A 22,520-nucleotide genomic window follows, 5' to 3' on the forward strand; every position below is an offset into this window, starting at 1 on the left:
CAGAAGACTACTTTAATAAAAGTATATTAGCCCTAAAATAGAAGTATTAAAGAGGCTCCTAGAGAGGCCGTGCAGCAGAGTGGTTAAGCCATTGGACTTGGGAAGTTATTTAAGCTCCTCATAGTCCAGTTCCCTCTCTGTAAAATGAAGACAATAAATGTGCCAACCTCACAGAATTGTGGTAAGAATTAAAAACATAATATTTGGAAAGCCTCTAAAATTGCATTTGGTTCATTTGTATGTGCTATAAGTTTTGCTTCCTAAATTATATATATGTATATGTATATGTATATGTATATGTATATGTATATGTATATGTATATGTATATATATAAACACACACAAAAGTAAAATTAATTTTATAATTGGCAATGCTCACAGATTTATAGTTTTTCTTCTAAAATGGGTTTGCCATTTTAAACATTCTCCATTGACTCACAGGTCCTGAGCACAAATAATAGCCTTAAGATGCTCCTTAGACAAATCAATTTGTAAGTAAGATAATTTGATAAATAAGTCTGGACAAGGAAACTAGGTTGAAGTTGTACATTTGTGTATGTGCATGTATGAGGGTGTGGGGGTGTGTGTTCTGGGGATTAGACCCAGGGGCATTCTAATTACTAGCCATACCACCAGCCCCATTTTAAATTTTTATTCAGAAACAGGGTCTTGCTAAGTTTCTGAGAGTTTCACCAAGGTGATGAGGCTAGCCGTGAACCTGCGATCCTCCAGTCTGAGCCTCCAGAGTAGTGTAATTACAGGTGTGTGGCCCCATGCCTGGTTAAAGTACATCTTGAAGATACACATAGAAATGATAAGATTGCCTTGGGAATATATGATGATAACAAAGAAGAATTGTAGTTGTTGGGATATTGGGAAGAAGAAGCAAAGGAAACTGAAAAAGGTGAGTGGGATAGTGAAATAGAAACCAGGACTCTGTAAGTTCTGAGGAACAAGTATGGACATGTTTTAACAATGCTGTCAGAGCCTCACTCACATCCTTTGAACTTTGACATTCTGAGTGTTTCTGATAACTTCCGGTAGCCAGTATCCTCATTTCTCTACCTACTTTTGCTTTTCAGTGATGAAGCACTGCCAAACATGAGCCAGACCTTAATGCTGAGGAACTAATATAACCCTCCCATTCAGAAGACTTTGACCAATATCTGGAGAAAGTTGCTGCACAAATACCCCAGCTCATTAGATCCTTAGGTAGAAACAATTCAGAGGTGAGAGATCATACTGCTTCTACGTGTTTCCTGTGAAACACAATTCTAGTATAGCTGTTTTAATAACACACTTTGTCTGGTTTCTCTTTTCTGTACTACTTTTTGTTCACTTATTAATGCTCCATAAAAATTTTAAATTAACTATTTGCCTTCAAACCTTTTTGGCAGAGTCCAGACTGAAAAATCCAGGCAAATAAGCCTGAAAGTTAAGTAAGATGAGGGCTATATTTACCCATTGGGATGGTCAAATACGTGCATTAGTGCCTTGGAAGATGATTCTCAGTAGAATGTTTGGGGTTAAAATTTGATTAGCTCGACCACTTCCTGTTGCCTGTTTCCTCCTAGTTATTGCTGATTAGGGGAAGCATCTGGTTTTAATTTTCTGTGATATTTCTCTGTGCATGCCGCATTGCAAATACCAATCCCACTCTTGACGGCCCCAGTTGTGGCCTGGCTACCCGTTGGACTGATCCAGACCTCGCTGGCTCAAGCAGCGGCCTTGCCCCATGGAAGGCCCTGGTTCCGGCCTCACTGGCCCCAACACTGGCCTAACTCCTCAGCTGGCTCTGATCCCGACTCGGAGGCCCCAGCACTGGCCTTCCTCATGGCAGGCTCCAAAGGGCCCTATAGTGAAGCAATTAAGGTGACCAATCAGAGGGTATGGGATAGGGGAGGATGGAGCCTCTTTAAAAAGCAGGAGGTACATAAACACATGTATCAAAGTAAATCACCAAACAAGCATGGGATCGAGGGAGGGGGAGGGAATGGGATGGGGACTGGATGAGGGCTAATTGGATGATGTGTGCTTGTATATCCTCTCAAGTCCTATATTCCAATGTGATGTATGATTACAATGCACCAATAAAAATAAATTTAAAAAAAATTTGATTAGATTGTCTTCAAGAAAGCAGTAAAAGATAAAGTAAGGATACAGATTATGACATAGTCAAGAAAGAAAGGGAATGAGTGCAGACTTTCTCAGATAGGAGCAAAAAATGTCAAATTCTAAGCAAAGGAAAAACCATATAAGTGCTTAAATTTAGGTGAGTGAGTAGATGTGGTAAAATATAGAACATTTATTTTTTTGATACTTTTATTGATGCACTGTAGTATTACATCATAATACTGTTCACAGTGGCAGTGACATACAGGAACACAGCACCTGGTGAAGTTTCTCTCAGCTCCCTCTGAATTCCCCCTTTCCTTTTACAGAGTATTGAGGTTGACACTGGTATTCTTACATATGTATATAATGTCTATGGAAGTGTTATTCCTCCCTCTCTTCTTTCTTTTCCCTTTCCCTTAGACCACATCCCTGAGTCCATTGGAGTTGTTCCTACATTATCTGAAGACCCTATGGAGTGATTGGGAAATCACTCCCTAGCTCCTGAATATGGGAGAAAAGGTGCAACTCTTCACTTTTGGTGACTGGCTAATCCCACTTAACATAATATTCTCCAGGTCCATCCATTTTCCAGCACATGACATAATTTTGTTCTTGATTTCTGAGTAGAATTCCATTGCATGTATGTACCATAATTTTGTAATAAATTCATCTGTTTATAGCTAGGTTTTGTCAATAATTTGGCTATTGTGAATTGTGCTGCTATAAACATGAATATGTATAGAGTACTATAATATTCTGACTTTGGCCCCTTTGGAAAGATAGCCAGAAGTCATATTGCTGGATCACATGGTGGATCTATTCACAGTTTTCTGAGGAACCTCCACACTGATCTCCATAGTAGCTGAACTAATTTGCAATCCCACCAACAGTGTAGAAGAATTTCTGTTTTCTCCACTTCCTTGCTAGCATTTATTGTTGCTTGACTTCTTGATGATTGTCACTCTGGGTTTAGATGGAGTCTCAGGGTAGTTTTGATTTGCATCTCTCTCATTACTAATTATGTTGAACATTTTTTTATTTTTTAAAAAATTTTATTGGTGCATTGTAGTCATACATCTTACTGGATAAAAGATGATGGAAAAATACATGCACACATCACCCAATTAGCCTTTATCCAATCCCCACCCCATCCCTTCCCCATTCCTCCTTCCAATGCTTGGCTTAGTGATTAACTTTGATATGTTTGTTTAAGTACATCAAGAGAGAGTTTCCCTCTTACCCCTCCCACCCCCTCAGTTAGGTTGCCTTATTTGCTCCTCTATAGTATCTCCTTCTTCATCTAGAGTTCTTCTTGTTACCCATTTCTCCCTAGCTTCTGCATATTAGGGAAAATATCCAATTTCTTCTTTTTTGTGACTGACTAATTTCACTTAGTATAATGTCCTCCAGTTCCATTCATTTCCAAGTAAATGATGTAACTGTGATTTTCTTTATGGCTGAGTAAAATCCCACAGTTTTGTAATTCACTCCTCTGTTGATGGACATCTTGGCTGGTTCCATAGTTTGGCTATGGTGAATTGTGCAGCTGTGAACATAGATATGCATGCATTTATTCGTTAGTTTTTTTTTTTTTCTTTAGGGTAGATACCCAGAAGTGGTATTGCTGGATCAAATGGTAGATTTGTTCCCATTCTTCTGGGGATTCTCCATACTGTTTTTCAAAGTGGTTGCACTAATTTGCAATCCCACCAACAATGTCTTAGAGTTTTCACTTCTCCACATGCTCGCCAACATTTGTTATTGTTTGTGTTTTGAATGATTGCCATTCTAGTTGGAGTTAGGTGAACTCTCAGGGTAGTTTTGATTTGCATCTCTCTGATTGCCAGTGATGTTGAACATTTTTTTCATACATTTATTTTTTCATGTTTATTTACCATTTGTATTTCTTCTTTTGTGACGTTTCTATTTAGTTCAATTGCCCATTTCATTGAGTTATTTTTTTAGCATAAAATCTTTTAAGTTCCTTATATATGCTAGATATTATTTCTCTATCAGAGGGATATTTGGCAAAAATCTTCTCTCATTCTATAGGCTTTCTCTTTAAACTCTTGATGTTTTTCTTTGATGAACAGAAACTTTTTAGTTTAATGTCATCCCATTTACTAGTTCTTATTTTAGTTTCCTGAGCTTTGAGGATCTTGTTGAGGATGTTTCTACCTGTGATTATATGTTGGAGTGTTGGAAGTATACCCTCTTCTAGAATATTCAAAGTCTATGGTCTGATTTTCAGGTCTTTGACCAATTTTGAATTGACTTCAGTGCTGGGTGAGAGGTAAGGGTTTAATTCCAATTTTCTACAAATGAATAACCAGTTTTCCCAACATCATTTGTGGAGAAACCAGTTTTTCTCTAATGTATATATATGGTACCTTTGTCAAAAATCAATCAGCTATGTGTGTTGATTTGTTTGTGTATCTTCTATTCTGTTCCATGTATCTGTGTTTCTGTTTTTGTGCCAATATCTTGCTGCTTTTATTACTATAGCTTTGTAATATAATTCAAGTTAGAAATTGTGGTGTCTCCTGGATGGTTCTTATTGATGAGAATTGCTTTGGCTATTCAGAATCTTTTGTTTTTCCATATAAAATTAAATTTTACTTTTTGGGGGACTATGAAGAATGACATTGGTATTTTGATAGAGATTGCATAGATTCTTTAGATCACTTTTTTAAAAAAATAGAATAGCTATTTTGATAATATTTATTCTGCCTATCCAAAAGCAAGGAGGATCTTTCCATCTTCTAAGATCTTTAATTCTTTCTTTACTGTTTTGTAATTTTCACTGTACCTTCTTGGTTAGATTTATTCCTAAGTATTTTATTGTTTTTGATGTTATTATTAGTGAAATTATTTTCTGAAATTTTCAGTGGATTTATGGTTAGCATATAGAAAAATTATTTTTTCAAATTGATTTTGTATTCTATTACTTTGCTGAAGTTATTGATCAGCTCTAGAAGCCTTTTGGTTGAGTTTTTTGGTTCTTCTGAATATAGGATTATGTCTTCTGCAAATGAAGATAATTTCAATTCTTCTTTTCCTATTTGAATTCCTTTGATGTCCTTCCTTCCCTTGTTTTATTGCTCTGGCAATATTCTCAAAGACTATATTGAAAGGGAGTGGTGATATTGGGAATCCTTTTCTTGTTTCTGATTTTGAAGGGAATTTCCAGTTTTCTCCATTTGATAGGATATTAGCTTTTGGTTTACTTTATAGCACCTTAGTGATGTTGAGGTAAGTTTCTTCTAGTCAGGTTTTCTGCAGTGATTTTTAATATGAGTGAGAGTTGAATATGAGTGAGAGTCAAATAACTTTTTAGCATGTTTTGAGATGATCATGTGATTTTCATCCTTATTTCTATTTATGCGGTGAATAATCAATTTGTGTATGTTCAATCAGCCTTGCATCTTTGGAATAAAACCAATTCAGTCATAGTTTGTGATTTTCTTGATATGCTTTTGAATGCATATTGTTAGTACTTTGTTTAGAATTTTTGCATCTATGTTTATAGGGAAGGAGGTATAATAGTTTGAGGAGAATGCAAAAATTATAAAATAGGCATCAAGGAGAATAAATTTATTGAAGAACGTTTTTATACTAGAACATATTTAAGCTTTATTTTCTTAAAATAAAAGGAAAACCAGTGGATGTGGTTCTGTGTTTTTTCCTAGTAATACTGAACTGCAGAGTACAGAGCACAAAGCAGATAGAGAATTACATTTATACAGGCTGGACTTTTTCCAACTAAATATTTCCAAGTAAATATTATGAAAAGAAAGAGAATATATGAAAAAGAATGATTACAGGGATTGTTGAATAAGAGATGAATAAGAAATGGAAGAAAGGAATGAGCAAAATTTAAAGAGGTGTTGAATCAATGTACTGAAAGGCCTCATGGAATTGCCAGAGTTAGGAGTCTGAAGGAAGTAGGCTGGAAATATAGAAAGTTGTGGTCTAAGGAGATGCCTGTGGTCAAGATTATCGAGAAAAAATAAAATTCATTATCAGTAATATAAATATTTTAGGGTTACAGACCATAGAGTCCTTGTTATGTTGACTCAACTTTGTTGTTGTATCTGAGACGCAGCCAAAGATAGGACATTAACTATAGATTATGGTTGGATTCCAGTAAAACTTTTTTCCCCCTAAAAACAAGTAGCTAAAATATTCTAGCAAGATTGCAAGATATGAGGTTAATTTCTAAAAGTCAGTCATTTTTTATATACCAGCTATGAATATGTGGAATTTGAAATTAAAAACATTATCATTTACAATGATACACCCCAAGTCAAGTAGTCATATATAAATCAACAAAATATGTATAAAAGCTGTATGAGAGAAACTACAAATCTGATGAAAGAAATAAAAAAGAAACTAAATAAATGGAGTGATATGACATGTTCATGGATAGATAGATACTACACTATAACAAAGTCAATTCTTTATAGATTCAATGGAATACCAATAAAAATCCCAGAAATTTATTTTGTGTGTATCAGCAAACTGACTCTCAAGTTTATATGAAGAGGCAAAGAATCCAGACTAGCCAACACAATATTAAAAAAAAGCAAAGTCAGAGAACTGATACTATTCAATGTCAAGGTAGACTATAAAGTTACAGAAATCAAGAGAGTGTGACATTGGAAGAAAGACAAACAGATCAGTAGAATAGAATAGAGAGGCCATAAATAGACCCAGATAAACATAGTCAAGTAGTTTTTTGTTAAAAAAGAAAAAAAAAAGACAATACAATGGAGAAAAATAGTTTGTTCAACAAATGGTGATTAAATGACTGGACAATCACATGCAAAAAAAACAAAACAAAACAAAACAAAACAAAAAAAAAACAAAAAACTAAACAAATGCCCAGGCATGGTGGTACATGCCTGTAATATCAGTACTTGGGAGGCAGAGACAGAAGGATAACAAATTTAAGGTAAGCCTCAGAAATTTAGTGAGGACCTCTCAAATTTAAGTTGATTTTGTTTCAAAATAAAGAGTAAAAAGGTCTGGGGAGGTAGCTTAGAGCTAGTATGACCCTGGATTCAATCCTCAGTACCAACCAACCAACTAACCAACTAACCAACAAACAAGAAAGAGCAAGAAAGTAGACATAAGACCTCACACCCTGAACAAATTATTAACTCTAAATGCATCACAGACCTAGGTGTATATGCAAAACTAGAAATTATAGCAAGCTAAAAAAATAACATAAGAAAAAAATCTGAATGACTTTGGGGATAGTAATGACTTTTTAGATACAATACTAAACCAGGAAAAATAAATTTTTAAGTTTGATTTTATTAAAAGTGAAATGTCTGCTCTGGAATGGACACTATGTAGAGAAGGAAGAGATAAACTGTAGACCTGGGAAAAATATTTGATAAAGACTTATCTGATGAAGGATTTTTATACTAAATATACATAAAAATTTAAAACTCAGCAATAAGAAACTGAAGAATCCAATCAAATAGTTAGTGAAAAACCTTAACAGATATTACCAAAGAAGATACATAGATGGCTACTAAGCATATAAAAATATTCAATATCACATATTTTCATGGAAATGCAACTTAAAATAATGAGGTACCATTATACAACCATTAGAATGGCCCATATCTGGTACACTGATATCACCAAATGCTGAGGAAAATGTGGAGCAATGGGAACCCTCATGTATTGATAGTGGGAGCATAAAATGGAATAGCACCCTTGGAAGACAGTTTGGCAATTTTCTACAAAACATAATTTACCCTTATCATATGATCATGCTCTGTCTTAGTACATTCAGGCTGCTATTCCAAAATTATAAAGAACAGAAATTTAGAGACTTGGAAGTCCAAGATCATTGTACCAGTAGATTCTGTGTCTGCTGATATACAGGCATCTTTTCATGGTGTTCTTTCATGACAAAAAGGGCAAGAGTGCTCTCTGAGGTCTCTTTCATAAGGGCATTAATTCTATTCATGAGGGATCAGACCTCATAACCTCATCCCCTTTCAAAGGCCCCCACATCCCAATCCCTTAGGACTTTAGATCTCAACATATGAATTTTGGAGGAAGACAAATATCTACAGCACACTCTTTAGTATCAACCCAAACGTGTAAAAAATTTTGTCTATACATAAGTCTATACACAGACGTTTATACTATCAATTCACAATCACCAAAACTTGAACGCAGTGAAGATGTTCCTCAGTAGGTGAGTGGATAAATCCACTGTGCTATAACCAACCATCTTATTATTTAGTGATAAAAAGAAAATGAGCTGTGAATCCATGAAAAGTCATGGGGAAAATTCAAGTGCATATTACTAAATGAAAGAAGCCAATAGGAATAGTCTACTACATACTACAAATATTAGCTACACATATTATTCTAACTCTAACATTCTGGAAAAGATAAAACGATGGGGACAATAAAAAGGTCAGTGGTTCTCAGGGAAAGGGATGTGGGAGGGATCAATAGGCAGAGTACAAGGATTTTAGGGCAATAAAACTACTCTGTATGATGCCACAGTAGTGACTATGGTATTATCTGTTTACCCCAAACCATAGAATTTACATTAGGGAGAATTAAATTTATGTAGACTATGGCTTGTGTGATAATGATGAATCAGTGTAGCTTTATTAGTTGTAACTAACATATGTCAAGGAAGGTTGTACATTCATGGGAGCAGAATATATGGGAAGTCTCCATACCTTTGGCTTAGTTTTGCTGTGAACCCAAGGCTCTCTAAAATTATTTAAAATCGAAACAAAATAAGCAAGTAACTGGTCCATGGTGCAGTTTTCTTACCTTGTTTTAGAGTGAATCACCATAGTGGAAAGGGAGACAGGATTAAAGTTGCAGTAAAAGATGAAGGGCCTGAGGATTAAGAGCCATCAGTGTGGACACTGATAATCTACAGACAGACCTGGGAGAGTAGTGCTGGAGAGAGTAACAAGGAGCCCAAGCCCAGGGTTCAAGAGATCCGGGAGTGATGGGGAGTCACTCTGGTGTTAGTCAATGACTACACAAAGGAGAGACAACACACAAAAAATTCCAAACATCCTGAATATCTCAACCTGAGAATTGTTAAGATGACATACAAAGGCAAAGGATGTTTGGTTAAGGATTAGGGAAATATGGAAGAACAACTAAGGGATCAAATCTTAAAGCAAAATGTTGGATGGTCATGAGTTATTTGTCCTACACTACACCAGTCTTACTCTGTCTATGGCATTGGTAATTTTGACTACTGATTAATCTTGGTAAATCCTGAGGTCACACATGTTTAGACATGAGCTGGTTTAGTAGGTATATTAGTGTTAATTCCTCTTCTTTCTTTCATTTTTTGGGTGCTAGGGTCATTCTATCTATGATCTACACCTCAATGTATTTTATTTTTTAAGTATCAACCCGTATCTCACTAAATTAGTGAGGGTCTCGCTAAATTGTTGAGGCTGGCCTCAAACTTGGGTCTTCTTGCCTCAGCCTCTCAATCACTGGAAATCTGAATGTGTGCCCCCATGCCTGACAGTGTTAATTCTTAATAAATTGCTTATATTTTTCTTTTTGCATTTCATTTTGATTTTAGTTAATTCAGTTAAATGTAGAATTGTCAAATGCAATATTTTTTGAAATCATGACTGAACTCACCTCGTGTCTGTCTGAAATAAAACTTGCATCCTAGTCTTCTATCACAAGCTAGTTGATTGGCTAACAATGTATGTCTCTCGTAATAGCCTCTGATGTGCAGAAATGTGGCTGCTTCCTCAGCTGATGTCAGCTACAGCTGGTTAGGTACTGTGAGGGCAGAAAAAGGACAAGAGCCACTTAGAGTTTTCATTTCCAAGTGAATACTCATAACCATAGATTATAACATTAAGATGCCAGACTCTAGATTCATACTTTTATCAACCTGTATTCCTTCATCCACCCATCACTTCTTTACCACTTAAAATTCTTGATATTCTTTGTCAGAATCACATCACAATCTCTGGAAATTACAGCTTGGTAAATTGCTTGTTTAGAATTTAAGTGGAAGCATTTATAAATATATATGGTTTCCTTGTATTTTTCACTAGATGTCATTTACTTTGACTAAATTTACTTAAACCATTTTAACCTTTCAGAGAAAGTCCAGGAGGCTTTTTTTCCCTTCTTTTTAAAAATACTGAGCTGACATTCTGATTTACCAAAAGGACACCACCATTTTTCTGAAGTGCATCTGTTCATAAGTAAAAGAAAAGAAAATAAAGGCTCATATTGTCTTTTCTTTTCATTAATTGTTTTTACCTTAAGGAGTTTGAGGAATTATGATATTGTGGGTGAATGGTAATGATCAGAGATTTCACAATATCAATATACAGTGTGTCAAATGTCAACTGTGTTAACAAATGACACTCAGTATCAAAATAACCATTGCCGTGTGTGTGTGTGTGTGTGTGTGTGTGTGTGTGTGTGTGCGTGTGCGCATGCACGCGTGCACAAATCAACCCTATTTAGTCAAATAACTTTTCCAATGCTATGGTCTGAATGCCTTCTACCCAAATTTATATATTAAAATCTTAACTGCAAAAGTCTTAGGAGGTGGGCCTTCAGGAAGTGATGAGGTCATGAAGACAGAACCTCCACAAATGGGACTAGTACTCTCATAAAAGGAGCCCTGGAGAGACACTCCTGGTCCCTTCCATCATGCCTCAGAGTAGCTGTCACCACACTGGGAAATCGAGCAGATTATATTACACTGCTGGACATTTGTGATTACAGTTGGCATAGGAAAGGTTTTGAGAAGCTCTGATGGAAATAAACTTTTTAATTTTGTTGAACACACTATTTCCCAAGGAATATTTTTCATTTCCCAAGAAATGTTTTTAAATAACAATGTCTCCATCAATGTTTATTTGCCAGACTTTGAGAAATGTTGGGGTGCAGCAGCCACTTTACCTTCAGAACCCCTGTAGCCTCTGGCTTTCTCTTTATTGCTCCAGTTAGAGACTGCACAGACAAAAATTCCATGAGTTGCTCATCAGCAGCCACAGCTAATGATGCAGGCATATATTTATGCTCATTAATCTCCTTGTAAGAAAAAAAGGACAGACTTTCTCTGCTTTTACCTCATATTTCTGATTTAGAAGGCTCTGACTACATAATTTGAAACATTATCAAGTGTACCTATAGGATATAAATTGTTAAATTTCTACTGTCACTCTCAGGTACTAAGCATGTTCATAAAAATTGTATAGTCACAATATCATCAGGACAAATCATTGTGGAGAGGTTTGGAGGAAGACAAGACATTTTATTTTTTAATTTTTAATTTTTTTTTGTGGTGCCGAAGATTGAACCCAGGGGCATTCTACCTCTAAGCTATACCTTTGGCCCAATTTTTTTCTTTATTTTGAAACAGGGTCTTACTAAGTTACAAGGGCCTCACTAAGTAGCTGAGGTTGGCCACAAACCCAGATCCTTCTGTCTCAGTCTCCCAAGTCCTGGGATTATAAGTGTGAGCCACCACACCTGGCTAAGACAGCAAACATATCAAAGTCAATCACTAAGCCAAACTTGAGAAGGAAGGAGGGGGAAGGAATGGGGTGGGAATTGGGTAAGAGATAATTGGGTGATGTGTGCATGTATGCTTCCACCATCTTGTACCCCATTAAGATGTATGATTACGGTGCAGCAATAAAAAGTTAAAAAAGACATTTTAGTTTCTCAATACCAAGATGTAAGTGTAGTTTGCAATTTGACTTACATCGCCATCTCACCCTGCTCTGAGGATCACAAATACAGAATTTTTAATTAACAATCCAGTCATAAAGATGAATTGAAAGCTAGAACAAACACTTTTCTATTCAGTAAAAAAATATTTCAAGCCACCTTAACCTGGGGTTGTAAAGCACCCATTATATCACCTAAATTGATAAGAAAATCTCGGAACCGGTCTCCATCTTTCTCTCCATATTCCCATACCCAAAGGGATTTCACAGCCAAAGAGACCTTTATAAAATAAGTTAGACCATTTATTTCTCTGTTCACAAAGCATACATGGCTCTCCATTTTAGAGAAAAAAAATATAGTCTTAACAATGTTTCGAAAAGGCCCCATGCAGACATCTTTATTCCATGCTGTATATCTACTCCTCTTCCGTTCCTTTATGTATCACACTGGACATTTGCTTCCTGGGGGAGATAGTCTAGAGGAAGCACATTGCTAACTTCCTCACTTCTGTAAAGTGACTGCTCATATGTTAAGTTTTTCAAGAAGACCTGCACCAACCAACTACTTAAATTTTAACTCCAAGTTCCAATCCCTCTGATCTTGCTTCATCTTTTCCCATATCATAGTATAATTTTCTAAAACGGTTCATTAGTTATTTATTATAACCATTGCTTATCTTTTTTTTCTTCTGATAGTGAGGCCCAGGGTTTTCATAGGATTGTTTGCTTTGAGTTTGGTAAGTTTTTTTTCATTATTGCGTCTCAAGCACCTAGAAACTTGCAGACAAATAGCAGGTGGTCAATGAATATTTATGTACTTAATGAATGAGTGGTTAAATACTCAATGAAAAATATTTCCAACTTATATGATAAAACAATTTCATCGGTGATTTCGTTTGAAGCACCCCCTCATGTTAGAGGCTGTAGCTATCTTCTGTATTTCTATCTTTTTCATAAACTCCTTTAACTCTTCCAAAAAAAATTGCATCAAGCTAGACTATTAGTCATTATTTTCAATATTCTTATTGATAAACAAATTGAGTAGTTTACAAGATAGAAAATTTACCTTTACTACAACTAATTGTTCTATTGGGATCTCTTTGGTCAAAACTAGAGATACGAAATTCTCTACAATTTAAATCTTCATGTGGTTAAAACATTATTTTGATATTTATTGTAAGTTTTACTCTTAAATTTTATGTCAACACTTCTAGAGAAATGTTTTGGTGCCTTGAAACCAACAACTTGTACAGCAGATATTTTTTTTTCTGACACTGAATTGGCTTGTATGAGTTGTGATGAAAGCCAAGATCAGAGGCAGCAGTAGACATGGGTTTCATATAAGTGGATATCAATCAAATTTTTATGCTATGCATATTTTCTTCAAATTTTTCAAGCATTGTTTCAAACCAGCAAAGAAAAAATAATCTTACTGACTGTGATGCAGGTTTTCTTTGGGGTGAGGGTGGGAGGCAGGCTCCAGGCTTAACTCATGTGCTCTCTGAGGAGGATTAGGGAACTCTGAGCAACAACTGTGGTGTGAGGGAGGTTAGATAGCTGGCAAATCTGGGGGAAAAATCACTGTGTGCCAGATCTGCACAGCTGTGTCCACCACTCATAATCCATCTGTAGGAACAAGCCAGTTGCTTCCATTGAGTATCCTGGAAGGCAGCTTATTACACAGAAAAAAACAGAAACGCAGAGTCTTGTTTATAAGTTCTCTGCTTGTTGCTTTACTTTTTTGCCCCTTCACTGAGAGCCAAAGTCACATGCAAATCTTGATGTTACCACATATTAACTTTGCACGCTTTTTCAAGATTTCTAATTTTCCTCTTTTCTTTTAACATATAGATAAGAAAGTAAATTTCATAGGGCAATTGTCATTCAATCGATCTTGCATTTTCCAAGAAAGTCCTACTGCTGATCTATTAATAAATGAATATGCACTACAGATGTATCAACTAAGTTTTCTTGGGATTGAATTTTTAATGATTAATTAATACTTGTCATGATATAACAGAATGCTGGTAAAAATAAGATGATTAGTGAAGTCAACTGTCTCCCTTCCACCTCTATTGATGTCCATCTAATAATAAAGTAAATGTAACATTAAAAATGACATTCTAATACTAAGAACCCCAAAGGGCATCTTAACCAAATTATTGAGTCTCAGTTTACTCTTCTTTAAAACTAGGATTATACCAAAGACATTAGAGTGATTTTGAAACAATTAGAAGAGATATCATATGCATAGTGCTCAGCAAAGCATCTGGCATATATAAGTTCCTGTATAAATGTTAGTTTCTCTGGCTTCCTTCTGTTTACCCAAAACATACACTCCAATGCTTTGTACATAATACACTCTTAATATATAATTTCTGCTTGATTGTACTACAGTATCTTAATTAGTTGCAGCTATTTCTTAGTCGTTGGACCAGAGTATGTCTGTTGAATTTGGATGATATTTCTTGCCATTTTTATTTCTGTTAGACTCTGTTTGGAGTCTAGGTTTGAAACTTTGGTCATTCTTAGCTATGTAATCTTGGCCAAGGTCACTTTGCCTTCACTTCCTTGTCTATAAAATCACTATGATGGTGACAGTGGTAACTTCATCATAGGTTTTTTATTTTTCTGTGAGAGTTGAAGTTAATACCTGTAAACATTTAATGCTTGCCACAGAGTAAACACACACAAAAACTCATTAGTTGTTATTACTTTTCTGCCTTACACTAGGTATACTCATTGTTTGACAAATTCCTCTCTTCCAACACACACGTGCACGCACACACACACACACACACACACACACACACACACACACCACACACACCACACTCATACATACCACACTCACACACTCAAAACAACTCAAATGATATGCTGAGAGTGACCCTCAAAACTACAATATCAATATGTCTAGATTTCCAAATGACATTTCAGAAATGGGCAACACAAATTCTCCTAAGCAAAAGAGAGGGAATCAAATGCCAAAAACCAATTAAATAGTAGGAAGGGTAAAGCACTCTCTGACACAATCGGGTGACAGAAAATGAAGGCCACGCGAGCGTTCCCAGCTGTACACCCTGGTGCCCTTTTCCCCTTCGTAACGGGGTGAGTTAAGGTGGAGTGTCATCCTTAACTTTGAATTTGGTTGCTTTTGTCAGTTTGTGTCACAACCTTAACATTATTTAAATGTACTTTTTTGTATTTAATATTCATATTCAGGTGTTCAAGCCATAATTTCTGTTAGTAAAAGTGACATTTCTTAAAGTTCATTATTTTTTCCACATAGAAATCTCAGACATTAAAAAAAACAGACTTTAAATAATAGAACAGAAGTGTCTTCGGGCTAACAGCCACCCCTATGATTTGTCATTTCAGTACTTGGGTATTTGGAAGAAATAAGTTTGATAACACCCTATTCATTTAGCTTTGTGATTAGAAACCTGGCAGCCAGAGCTGCCTGTCCCAGGCAGCCCTTCACATTCTGTGGAGAGCTTATATAGACTGTGTTGCTTTGACTTTTCTTGCTTGACATTTTCGAGCCAAGATGCACTATATAAAATGTCCATTAAATTTGCCAAGGATTTCAAGTTATCACAGCAATGTATCTTGATGATAATCAAGAATGTGGCAACAATTATATGGCATCCATCTGTGGGATAGAGGTAATGTGCTCCATGGAAAGGCTCAAAGTAATTCATTTATAAAAAGGGAGACAGGGGATTCTTATTGCTCAAGGAGTGAGAGGAGAAATTAGACATGTTGAAATGTACCATGAGAAGAAATTCAAGAAAATGCTACCCCATTTTAAATGCAGGGTTTCTGGTCATATTTTATTACATATTTATATGATCAGATTTGTCTTTTTCTTTTGATATGGCACAAATTTTTGAAAGTGAATCCGAAGAGTACAAAGAATCTCCCATATGTGCAATGGTATTGATTATAGGAGACTGTTTCAAGAAGGCATGGTATCTTTCAATTATTTAAATCTGTCAAAGACTATTTTTGATAACGCTGTTGGTTTACAATAATGTAGAGGTAAAGAGAAAAGAAGAAAAGAAAATAATTACTCATATTTGAATGTTATATAAAACTGGAAACATACCAAAGTTTCCATCTTCAAATCTTCCCTGTCTGTTTTGAAAACCTATAATGCTTAATCATATCCTATTCTTATTGAATATTTTATGTCCATTTCTTGGCTAGAGAGAATTCTGGGTTATATTTACATTAGAGAGTTGACAGAAAGGATTCATTGATTTTTTTCTAATATATGTCAACTGTTGTGCCAACTTTAATCAAGCTTGGCATCATCTAAAATGCTAAATAAAAATTAAACTGTGCATGAAGGATTTAAGTAATAAAAAGAAAATATTTTTTGTTTTATTTAAGTATTTACTCCTATTTGTAAAATGAACTAGCTGATAATGTTTCCAGCATGTAATTTTTTAGAAGCATCCAAAGACAGCTGTATTATAATTCTAAAAAGTGATGACTTTCATCAGTCTTATTAAAACCATAAAAATGATAAAAATAAATTATTTTATAAAAGTAAGTAGAAAGTCCATTTCTAAAATCTATTTTAAGATTTTAATCTGTGCTAGCATTTAAAAACATCAATTAATTTGTATTAACTGTTTTTTTGCTTAACTTCCAAATATTATGATACCTGTTGACTGAAATTTTAATCTTTTCATAGAAGTAAATTGTTGTTCAACACTTGTTATAAACATAGGAAATGTGTTTTTGATCCATGATTTATTAGACTTTTGCAATAGACATGACTTTTTATTTTTATTTAATATAAAAAAAATTCAAGCCGGGCGTGGTGGCACATGCTTGTAATCCCCGCGCTTGGGAGGCGGAGACAGGAGGATCGCACAGGTTCGGAGCCAGCCGCACTGGCTTAAGAGACCCTGTTTCCAAAGAAAAATATAAAATAGGTCTGGGAGTATAGCCCGGAGGTAGAAAGGTTTCCAGGAACTCCAGTACCACCAAACAAACAAACAAACAACCTCAAGCATCCTTTTAAGGATGTTTGGTGTCTAGAAATTGTGTTCTGTATCTTCATTAAAACTCTTTTAAAATGTTTGAAGAAAGTAAAATATTGTATTTTTAAATATAAGATTTTTGTGTATGGTATTCTTAAAGAGACATACTTGCTACTTACTCGAATTTCAGGCAATATACAGAGGATGCAATTTTTTTTTTTTTTTTTTTTGAAACAGGGTCTCTTAAGCCAGGGAGGCTGGCTTCGAACCAGAGCTATCTGCCTGTCTCTGCCTCCCAAATGCAGGGATTACAAGCATGTGCCACCACAGCCAGCTGCAATGTTGATGTAATCATAATTGATAAGCATCATTAGGTCATATTCTTAATGTAGAATATGGATACAAATAGTGATTTTTGTTAACACTCAGAACCAGAACTATTTAGCTCTTCAAGTCATTCACTGAGTTTTGGTCATATTATTTTATGAAAGCTTAGCTGTAGGCTATTTAGGTTCTAATCCTACAGGAACTCAGATGCCTAAGCTCTTTGAAATAAGTTTATATGTTATCTTTCTCAATCAATAACAACTATTGGTGGTTGAACCTATTAACCATGAACCAGAAAGATAAATAATCTTATTACCCATATAAAACAGGGTGGAGTTGATTTTAACACATTCCATTGAGGCAAAAAAAATTAAATTTCTTCTTTAAACTACAGCCCCTACAGTATATTTGCAAATACTCCATGAATAAAATGACTTTAGTTTGAGCCCAGGGCTCTTCTAGGGTTTGTTTTTGACCCAGTTTAACCTTAACATGATCAGTTTTTCCAAATTTTGTTAGAATTTTCTCTTTGGGACTGACAGATATGCTGTATGAAGATATTGTTGAGCATAGGCTGAACTGGAGAAAAAGGTAAACAAGGTCATGAAAAATTGTTTTCTGACACTTTTTAAAATTTCTTTTGTTCTTTCCCTTCCCTTTCTTTCTTTCTTTCTTTCTTTCTTTCTTTCTTTCTTTCTTTCTTTCTTTCTTTCTTTCTTTCTTGTGAAGTTCTCAGGATTGATGCCAAGGCCTGTGCTTTTGAGGCAACAGCTCTACCATTGTGCTACATCTCCAGCCACATTCTCATTATATTTAATTGACTGAATAATATTTGGCTTTATGGAACATATGTGATAAACAGTCCCTTTCTATTTTGGGGCTTTAATAAGACCTCAAAATGAACATTTTCTGCTATCTGGTGAACTCTTATAACATGAAATCATGTACTATAATAACAATGAGAAGATGAAATTAAATTATTAATAAGTTTCTGATAAGACATGTATGGACAAAAATAACAGCTAGAAAAAAAAACTTAGAACTCTTTCATGCTCTTCTCCTTTTTCTTTTATTATATAAAATATGGTGAACAAAATGGGGAAATATTGAAAGAGGGATGGCACAGATCAAGTTCATTAATCATTTGAAGATTGTGTAAAAGGAAGAGACAGTTGATCACCATTTCTATTATTTTTATTGTACTCTGAAATTTTTAAATTCTTTTCTTACTACTTTTTTTCATGATAACTAGTATCTGTCTTTCCATATCTGTAGCTTCTACATGCCTTTTCTATAGGATATTCCTTATTTTATGTACTGGGAACCGGACTCAGGGGTGTTTTTTTTCCGAGATATACCCCCAGACCTATTTTATTTTTTATTTTGAAACAGGGTTTCACTAAGTTATTGAGGTGAACCTTGAGCCTGAGATGAGATCCTCCTGTCTCAACATCCCTAGTACTGCTAGTTCTAGGATGCTAGTTTGATGTGTAACATCATGCCTGGCCTTATAAGTTACTTTTACAAAATGTGTCTGGCTTTTTGTTTGTTTAAGAACTAAATATGATTTTAATAAATGCATACAAGTTATGGGCTTGCACCATTTCACTTCTGTTAAATACCTAAGTAGGATTAAATGACTGGGCTTGTGAAAACATATAGTAAATAATAGTTGTGTTTCTATCAGAGATTTAAAATATTAAAGTCCCTAACATGTTCCAACATAGCACTGGAATTAAAGTTGTGCTCTGGAATTAAAGACCTAAATTTAAGATGGGAAGAGTTAATTGTGGTAAGTACTTTGGAGCAACCCAATATAGTAAAGCAGTGTACTGAAGGTGTGTATTGACTGGGTTCAGGTTCAAGTTGTGTTGAAGGGTTTAATTATTGGATTATATTGAAGTTCCATATGTGAATGGCCAAAATTTTATATAGAGGGGAAATTATTCAACAATTAATTTATTTTCAAAGTTTTCAAAGTACAATCTAACTATCCTCACTTCCCATGAAAATAGTAATTAGTTTCTTTAGTGTTAATCTCACCTAGAAAAATGACTTAACTTAATGATAAACTGGAAGACACATCTAGACTTATTATTACAAGACATTTGGTAGCAGAGGAAGCACATTACAATCTCAATAGAAGGAAAAAACCTTGTAATTATGAAATAGAATTCTATTTCCATGGTAATTGCTTACAATTACTTTAACCACTTGGTGTTTAGCTTTTATGTGATAGCACCTGCCAATTATGGTCACCATGAGTTGGCTTAACAAACTTATTTGTTACTTGTCTTTTTTTGTGGTACTGGGGAGTGAAACCAAGGGTGCTCCATCTCTGAGCTACATCCCCAGCCCTATTTTAACTTAAAATAGGGGCTTACTAAGTTATGTCACAGTGGCCTGGATCATGTGATCCTCCTGTCTCAGCCTCCCATGTACTAGGGTTATGGAGGGATGCCACCACACCTAGCTTGTTATTTTTTACTTTTGTTAATGTTTCCATCTCATGTACTTTAATTTTTTTTAAAGACTATTATCACTTTTATTTGATTTCATTGCCTTGATTGTTAGGTGTTTGGAAGTTGTACAGCAAAAACTGAATTAATTGTTGTCTAATTAAAAATAAGAACAGTCAAATAAATATTTCTGATTTATAAGACTAATAGCACTCTCTAATATAAGAATTTATTGTTGAAAATATTTACTGAGAGCGTAATACATAAAAAGGACTATTTTAAGTGCCTTCACCAAGAAGAATGAATAATTAGGAAGCACCATCAAAAAATATTTAAAAATATTCAGAGAAATAGTAGACTCAAGGTAGTGCATGTGGCTACTAAGTATCAGGGTATACTACTCTTAGGAATGCAAGAACCATTAGATACTTGTTTTATACCTTCTTTCTCTTGTTTCTATAATTCCATTCAAACTCACTGTCATGATATTTATCTCAGTCATTATTAGGGTTTCTTCTTTTCTGAAAGTCTTGGATACTGAGGGGAACTGTTTAGTATATAGAACTTGCAGACTGTTGTAGATTGACAATATATCCAATTCCAATCTCTGGTAATCTCTGGAAATCCAAAGGTTCTCTGTTTTAATGGCATCTGGGGGCTAGAATGTTGTTTACCAGGTTTAAAAACACTGATTCCACCAGGCACCCTTTCTAAAGTTTGCTAAATCATCTGAGAATAGGGATCAACCTCTTAGTGATCTTGAGACCAGCTGGCTGTCTTACTCTTCTCATGCTGAGAATCTCCCAATGTACCCTCTCGTTCTCTTCTTGTTCCTTGTTCTCCCCTTCCCTTCCCTTCCCTTCCCTTCCCTTCCCTTCCCTTCCCTTCCCTTCCCTTCCCTTCCCCCTTCTCTCTTCCTCTCCTATCTTCCTCCACAGCACATAGTTACATATCTTTGCAAAGATTTTAAATTTTACAGAAAACAGGAAGAGCTCTGGATTCAGAATTTTTTCTTTCTTTTATTGATTCCTAAACTTAGGAGAAAAAAATTGCTAAAACACAAAGAATAATATCCCAGTAAATTATAAAGATGCTAGGTATATAATCATATAACAGAGAAATGGATAATAACCTCATTTCCTTTCTTAGAGAATTTCAAGCTGCAGTGAGTACATTTGGAAATAAAATATTAGCATTTCTAGTCTTCCTTTTGCACAGTTATCATTTAAAGTTATTTTTCATATTTTATATGTGCAAGCTATATTAATACAAGGCCAAGCATATGAATAACATTAATTAGTCAATAAATGCATCAAATATAGGAGATTGAAACTTCTATCCATAAAGATACATAGTTTTTTGACAAGTATGAAGGGCTGGGCATGCAGTTCAGTGGTAGGGTGCTTGGCTTTCATTTGAGAAGCCCTGAATTCAAGCCTTTGTTCTGCAAAAATAAAAGTAACAAATAAAAATGTAAAAAATAGCTCTAGAGAGGTAAACTTTAAGCCTTTGGATTATCCTGCCTGATAAGAGCATTTGGAGAGCTTAGGAAGTGATAGGAAGTTTTGCTACCAATGTGATTTAGGGTAGATGTCTAGAGTCACCCTGCCTCAGTTTGCCCCCGGTTGGGGCGTGGGAGACTAAAGAAAAAAAGTCAGCCTGTGGGTGCTCCATGCCTGTATGAAATACCACCAGTGAAAAACCTTCAGGCCAGAGTTCAAGTGAGATGCCCTGGTTGGCAACAACTGTATGGATTGTTGCACATCACTGATGAGAAATGTATGTGCTACCATACCTCTGTACTGTGAAGTGAGAGGAAAACTAGAAGCTTGCATACTAGGTACCTTTTACTGTGGCTGATTTTAAGCTGTGTCCTTTTGTTGTAATAAACCATAACTGTGAGGGTCTTTACTGAAGAAAATAAAAAATAGAAAAGTGAATAAAATGGGACTAAGAAATTGTAATGAAGTTTAGTTTAACAGTTATATGAGTAGCACATATAAATCAGTGTCCTGATTACTCTTTAGGTGATAGAGAATATTAAGAACAAATCTTGCTTTCATGCATTCTATTATTTAATGAGGCAATTAGAAAATAAATATATATCTGTACTGTAGGCCAGTCTTGTAAAAAAATATCATACACATAGAATCCTATTATAAGGTTTCTAAAGAAGAATGTAATATCTACCTTTGTGTGTTTGTGAGGTGGCAAGGATATTGGTCAGGAAAATGTTATGGGAGTGGTCTTTGGGACTTAGTTCTTGAGACTAGGCTAGATACTTATTACCTGTGAAAATGAATTAAGAAAAAAAATAATACAGGCCAGATGTCTTCAAGTATGGGGAGGACTGGGCATCTCTGCAGGGTCATGAAGAATATGCAGGAGGTGCTTGTCATGGATGTCTTCAAAAAAACAAAATTTCATTCATAACTTTTGTTGTATTTATTCTTTTTAAAAATACTTTTATTGGTACATTGCAATTATACATCTTAAGGAGGTATAAAGTGATGGGAACATGCATGCACATAACAATTGGAATGTTTCACTTTGGAATGGACCACCCTCCTTTTCCTTCCCTATACATGTCATTGAGATTGATATTGGTAATTTCATATAAGTATGTAAAATTATTTAAGCTGTTACCTTCTTTACATTTCTACCTCCTCCTCCCTTCTCTATCTAGCTTTCACATAAGAGAAAAAAAAAAAACACACAACCATTTGCCTTCTGAAACTGGATAATCTCGCTGCATTTATTTTTAAATAGATATACCTGCTTTTAAAATCTTAAAAGCACAAGTCAGGCATGGTAGTATACACTTGTAATCCCAGTACTTGGGAGACTGAGACAGGAAGGTCACAGGTTCACGGCCAGCCTCAGCTACTTAGGGAGTCTTA

This window comes from Muscardinus avellanarius (genome assembly GCF_963383645.1).
Source record: "Muscardinus avellanarius genome assembly, chromosome: 2".
Lineage (NCBI taxonomy): Eukaryota > Metazoa > Chordata > Mammalia > Rodentia > Gliridae > Muscardinus > Muscardinus avellanarius.